The sequence below is a fragment of the Vidua macroura genome, chromosome 7, assembly GCF_024509145.1.
Source record: "Vidua macroura isolate BioBank_ID:100142 chromosome 7, ASM2450914v1, whole genome shotgun sequence".
NCBI classification, from domain to species: domain Eukaryota; kingdom Metazoa; phylum Chordata; class Aves; order Passeriformes; family Viduidae; genus Vidua; species Vidua macroura.
The window spans coordinates 19,773,728-19,780,850 of record NC_071577.1 but is presented as its reverse complement, the minus strand read 5'-3'; the positions used below and the strand labels follow the sequence as shown (position 1 = coordinate 19,780,850).

The window sequence follows — 7,123 nt, the reverse complement described above, 5'->3', positions numbered from 1 at the left end:
CCATGGTCATGTGGCTTTAGTGCCATAAACAACTAAGAGCTGATCTAAAGTTTGCTTAACTAGGGTCATGCAATCATACAGGCATGGATTGTATTTATTTCTTTGGAATAAAAGATGAAGAACAGAGTCAGATCAATAAGTTGATTTCCTCATTTTGTCCAATAAAAAACAATTCTGCCCCAAAAATTTAAATTTAAAGTTTAGTCTGTGTGTTCCCCCACCAAGATTTTTATGCTCTCTTTCTTTATACTAATGCTTTATACTCTCAGTCAGTATGAGTGTAAATGAGCTACAGTTCCAATAATACATTTACAAACTTGTGGGAATCCTTCAACAGTCAGGCCATGTCTTCAGGGTTCCGCTCTATAAAAAGGCGCCTCTGGTCAATGCTACAGCCTGCAACCCAACAGAATTGCTGCCCAGTGCCCATCATGGTAAGCTGGATTGATGGCCCCCAGCCACCATGAAATCACCCTTAACATACAAAAAATATTCAAATTTAGAAAGCAGTGTATTTGCTGTTAAAGAAGTATCAGGAAATTCACCTGTTCTATTTTTTTTCAATTACCTAGGCATTTTCAGATAATAAAAGAATTTTACATTAAAAAATTCTCTGGACATATATTCAAACTCAAACATTCCCTTCTGCTTCAAGGATTTCCTGTAGTTCCTGTAGTCTAAATCTAGATGCTAAGGAAATATTGACTCCCTACACCTTACTTTTAGAGGTGTGAATAGATAAGGAAGAGCCTTTCTGTATTCAAAATATTAACACACATGCCTTAATGAGTATCACATTACTTTGTTTAATTATTAATAAATTCTATGCAAACAGGAGATAAACATTAAATCCAGCTGTTAGAATGGGACAGAAAGGGGTTCTACTCACATTTCATCACATCTTTAAATCTGGGTTTCATATACACAGACAAACTTGGTGTGAACCAATGAGGAAGAATAATGCACACAATTGTGTCTTGATCTGCATGCAGTGGCACCCAGAGAATTTTGACATGATCACAGCTTCACTTGGGTTTTGAAATATAGTGTGACACGGAGCCAGTGGAACTTGACAGCGCTCTTTATCATTGACCCTTAGATTGAAATAAGAAAAAACTCTTACAGACCAGTAATTTTACCAGAAAGAACAGCCCAGCCTTATATGCAAAAATGATGTAAGACAATGACTAAATACACAATACTTGCCTGCAAAAGCAGTAACACTTTCTGTACTGACCTTCGTCTCTTCCTGCTGTGTCTTCCCCTGAAATGCCTGTGGAGGTCAGTAATGCATAAAGCTAATAGGGGACTGTGAGTGCCAGGCCTCTGCAATGTACTGATGATCGAATTTTTTTCTCTGTAAACAAAGGTCTTGCTCACTGTCAACACTTCACAGAAGATTGCTGGACTCGTCAACTAGCCACTGTAAACAAATGTATAAGCATATATGTATTTAGACATATACCTGTATACACACTTCTAAAATCATGAAGCCTGCAAATTAACATAAAAGCAAGGCAAAGCAGCCAATCTCTCATCTGGACAGCTTGCTCTCCAGTCTAACAACAGAAGTGGCAGACAATTGAGAATATTTCAAATACAGTAAGGGATAAGAGGAGGACATGTTGAGAGAATTATAAACATTAAGAAACTTGTTTGAAACAATTCTGTGTTTGGGAGTCCCAAGTGAGTTTTCACTTCTTTATTTGTTTAATTAGAGACTAATAGCTGCATTTACCCCTGTATAAATGAACTTCTAGGACTTACTTGAATTACACAAGATATTAGGGTGAAATTTGAGAAAGTTATTCCTCTTTTGAAGAAATTTTTTTTCATTCCTATCCACATAGCTAATTGCTATCCTCAGTATGTCACACTTAGGTATCCACTTTGCTGCTTAACAGTGCAATGAATGAGACCATTGCTGAGTAAACCGGTCAAATGAGCTTTTTCAGGTAAATAAAGGAGCAAACCAATTTGTATATTTAGCAATGAAGGACAGATATAAGACAGCAACACAAAAAGAGAACTATAGCCATAATACAAATTAATAAAATTTTATGCTGTTTTATTATAAATAAAACGCTAAACACCACCTTTGTTCTCTATGTGTATATATATAATTTTATATCCTGAGTTTGTCACTCAAAAGCACCCAGATTAGGCTGCACAAGTTATCTATGCACAAATTTGAACAAGCAATTCCCTTTCTCAGTTATTTTTGTTCATGACTGGATCCTTAGGCACACAAGTGCATGAATCTTTTGCATAAGCAAAGGAATAAAAGTAAGTTTACAGCAGATAGAATCCATTATATGAATGTTAATAACTGTAGTCAAAATCTGTACATGAATGTTTAAGCTACTATTCAGCAGAAAATTTCTAGCTAAACTTTATGAAATCTGGGCACTCTCTCTGTGAAAAAGTTGCAGCAGCATAGCAACGTAGGCTTGACATACCCCATCTCTTGGGAACTCTGGACCCAGTTTAAGCTATTACAGTTCTTTTTTATCCATACATATCACAATGTAACATAATGACCTGGGTTCTTTCTGCAGTGACAGGCCATGACCAATTCCCTCTGAATTCAGAGGAAACATTTTACAGCTAAGGAGTCAGGCTCCTGGATTACCAGCTACTGGCATCCTAATAGCATTTATTTTTCTTTTTCAGTATTGCTGTTTTCCATATGAAAATGTGAAGTCGTTCAGAATAATTTGACACTTTCTCATAGCATTGCTTTTCAAGGCCAAATGGTAGTAAAGTCTTCTTCATGCAGGATTTAGGATTATTTTTTGGAAATCACAAGAATGGTGCTACAAATCAAGATTCTTTTTATAAAGAGTTTCCTTCCATATATGTTTCCATTACAGCTCTTGCAAGCCTAAGCAAGGTGAAAATTACAATAAAACAACATATACAAGACCAGTTGATGATCTGGGACAGCCAGCAAGGCTTCACTAATGACAAACTGTCCCTGACCAATATAGTGGCTTTCTATGAAGAAAGACAAAATGATGTCATCTACCTAACTTTCTGTAAAGCCCACAACACAGTCTCACAGAACATCCTTATCTCCAAATTGGAAATGGACATGGAAGCAAAGGGTGGGCTACTCAGTGGCTAAGGAATGGGCTGGATGGGCACAGAGGGTTCTGGTCAGTGGCTCTACATTTACGTGGAGGCTGGTGACGTGTCCCTCAGGGCTCTGTCTTGGGACTGTTGGTTTTTAACATCTTTATCAGTGGCACAGACAGAAAGATTGAGCGCAGCCTCCGCAAGTTAGCAGATTACACAAAACGGAACGATTGTTCTGTACCAACCCCAACCCTCCTAAAACCCCAAAATAAGTAAACAAAGAAAGGGATCGCACCACACACATCACCATCTCTCCCCTTATTTTTTTATAAATTTGGCAGTTACTGAGCCTCACATGCCCAAACAACACTCCATTGACAAATCAAAGGACAAGGAGAAAGCACAAATAAAGAAATTACTTCTAACTTGAGACTAAAGTTCATAATCAGCCTGCAATCAGAATATATTTTAGAATAATTTCAATGTTTCATTAACTGCATTTTCAAAGAATACAGGTGGATTCTTCATTTAGTTTTTGATCATGAAAAAGAAATAAATTCTCTTTTAAATAATTTATCAGCCTGCAATCAGAATATGCAGGCTGTTTTATTTGAGACATGTGAATATTCCTTAATGCAGAGATCATGAGAATGGACATTCAAAATGCAATGTACTCAGATTAGCTTCACTTTCTCAAAAATGTACGTCTAGTTAGGAAAGCTCTTTTAGTTACATTTTTTGATGTTGCAATGTGGAATACTTGAGAATATACCTTGATAAATAATGTTGATGCAGTTTTTATTTTGACTGAAATTCTGATTGGTACTCCAAGATATCGACAGTAACAGATATATCATAACAGTTCATAAAATCATGGTTATTCTTAACTTATCCATATCCTGGAAAATACGTGAGTAACAAGCTTAAAGGGCACTTTTGTTTTTAAAACATCTGTTTCTAAACCCATGCTGTTTAACCTGAAAGATACAACTTACTGAATTAGGGTTCCTTAGAGGTTAAGCAGGTAACCCATGGAAACTGTTGCCTAACTTGTCCTTAACTTCCATTTATTAAATATGTTCCATCTCATGAACTATGAGCTATTTCACTTTTAAGCACTCTTATTTTCTTCAAATTTACTTAAAACTTTTATAGACTCAGTCAGTACTGCCCACATACATTTAAAAGCCCACATACATTTAAAACATTGCCAATGGTGAAGAATAAAACATTTAAAATCTCTACTTGATCTGACAACAGCATTATCATGTTTAAATTAGAAACAGATTAGACATAATTGAAGATAAAGAGGACACAAGCATCACTCCCATTTTGGTGGAGTGGGCTTTAAATTATCAGATTCATTCAGAATACATTACGCAGAAACATAGAATTGTTATCTTTAGACAGCCTTTTCTAAGAGTTTACAATTTCTCAGTTCAGTGAAGCTTGCCTCCAGCTTGTTATCAGAACAAAAAATGAAAAATCATTTGGTTCAGAGCACAGAACTGATCTCACCTCCAAAAGTACACATTTTCTTCTGATAACCAACACTTCTTTGGACTGTAGAGGTACTGCTTCATGCTTTACAGTGAAGTCAATCTTTTTAAGATTCTTCCACGTCTCAGGCAATTCCTAATCACATTACAAGTAGATATTGTTTGTCAGTTTGCAGAGCCAACAACCCCCACACACAAACACACATACTTTCATTTTCCCCAACTTTCCCTGCTTTTTCTCTTTTTTTGAAAAATATTAGCTGACTTTGTGTAATTCCTCCCCTGTTGTTCTTATGCAGTGACTAAGATGGACTCTTTACACAGAATAACTTGATAAATGCAGTTTATGGGAAAGATTAAAGATTATTATTTTAAATTTTGAAATAATCCTCAACACAAAAAATACCTCAGTGATACAACTATGATAAAACAGTTTGATAAATATATTATTTTGACCCACCCACAAGAAAGGCACAAAAATACACATAGTGACAACATGTACTAGTAAGCCCCAAACTTGTCAAGTAGTTTTGCTTAACCAGCTTAGCTCTTAACAAGGATGTGCTTGAACCCAGATTGGTCCAAAAAAAACCAAAGCCATATTCCTTACATTGCTGTTAGACATCCCAAAGGCTCATCTGCTCTACGAGCTATACCTGTTGCTGACAAAAAGGTCAGCCACAAGTCTGGTTGAACACAGACATGGACTCACTCACAACAGTGTAATTAGACAAAGTAATTAAAAGGCAAAGATATACACAAAGATAAATGTTTTTTTCCTTGATGTTGTTTTGAAAAAGTTACATGTGGCTTTTGCAAACATCTGTGTTTACTCTGAATCTCATTCAACTTAATTCCACACTCCTGTGACACAGCTGAACCTCATTATCTCCTTGCAAGTTATATTGCTCAGAAAGGTTTCCTATCACTATTTGAAGAAAGTGGCTAGAAGTTCAGTAAACACTAGCAATCCTCTGACAATGTGTAAATAAGAACACAGTGAAATACCTGTCTATACATTGTACATTAAAATGGATGTTTCCTTGTATGTGAAGTTTGTTTTTCAGCTGCATTAAGAGGCATGACAGATTAGAAATGAATAGTAAAGAAATTATTGGGAAAGAATCCCTGTTTTCATATGCAGTGTAAGTCTTCACATTTCCTGCAAATGATGCTAGGGAAAAAATAACTACAGAAACACATTTAGTCACTTGGAAAAATCAGGCTGATAGCAAAACTCTGATTCATAAAGAATCAGTGTTTCACATGCTGAAAAAAATCAAATATTACAATGGTGCTATTTTTACTGCCTCAATTTTTGGTCTGCCAACACTTCTCTAATTAAAGTTACATTAAAGAGCATGGTTCAAATTTTCAAGAGGATTACCTCCAATTCACATGTACCATCTCTGCACCTGTGTGCAAACAGGCACATACTCATCATGGAGCAGCAAGGGCTGCCTGCTCCCCAAGGGAAGGTGAGCCACGAGCAGAAAATTACCCCAGCAGACAACACCCTCATCAACCAAGGGCCCAGTCCCAGAGGGCCTTAAGCATGGCAGCAAAAAAACTCCAAAACCAAATGTATTTAGGGTTATTTTTATACTTGCTCCTATATTATGTATGGAGCAAAGTTTTAGACCTGTTATGTTGAATCCTTACCTCCAGTTTTCCATGGGATCCTCACCCCCAGTTTTCCCAGCTGCTATCCACAAGTTCTCAAGAGATCAGTTTTAAGACTTTGAAAATGTAATCTACGGATTCCTGGTCCTGCACAGACATTGGATCACTGATGGAGTGGCTAAGCATCGAAACAGACTCCCCAGGGAAGCAGCAGAGTCACCTTCCCTGCAAATGTTCAAAAAACAAGTAGACATGGCACTTCACCATAAGGTTTAATGGGCATGGAGGTATTGGTTCAAGGTTGGACTTAATGATCTTGGAGGACTTTCCCAACCTTTATGATTCTATGGGTGTCTCATTATTTAACACAGAGCTGTGTACTCTCCTCCTCACACTTTCTTAGTCAACCTTTCTCTGGTTTCATGACTGAGCCTCTCCATTCAGCAACATGTAATGTAAGAAAATGTTGAGGTAATTAGCACAGAACACATGAAAACTTAAAGCAAACCAAACACATAAAAAATATTAATGAACAAGTAAATTCAATCAAATAAAACACAGAAGCACGGTGTTAAGGCTTAATTGGTGGGCTCCTTTCCCCCCCTCTTTTTAAGCAAGAGAGAAATGCATTTCACATGAGTGAAAAGTTATTATTGAGAAATATTATGGAGTCATTTACTCTTGACCATCTCTTCCTTTTCTGCATCTACTGCATGTGGTTCAAGTAATAACCCTATTGAGGTTCTCGGTGCTGCACAATCAGGGGCAGGGACTTGCTGTCTGACAGCAAGAAATAGTTAATATGGGTGTTTGAGGGGAGGGGTACAGCACTGTGACCCACATCCATCTTTTAAAAGAGTCCAGGATTACTAATTTCAAAGAATTCCTCTCCCAAAAAATGGATTGAAAATCTGAAAAATACC

The 7,123-nt window shown here is 36.8% G+C and overlaps 1 long non-coding RNA gene across 1 annotated transcript; it reads right to left on the bottom strand.

Moving 5' to 3' along the window:
• Positions 1-1,214: 1,214 nt before the first annotated feature.
• LOC128810242 (uncharacterized) lies at positions 1,215-6,609 on the bottom strand. Its single transcript, XR_008437983.1, has 4 exons — positions 6,535-6,609; positions 6,240-6,425; positions 4,597-4,713; positions 1,215-1,423 (listed from the first exon to the last, which is right to left on the bottom strand). It is a non-coding gene; the product is annotated as an uncharacterized LOC128810242 (long non-coding RNA).
• Between the last annotated feature and the right edge of the window lie 514 nt (positions 6,610-7,123).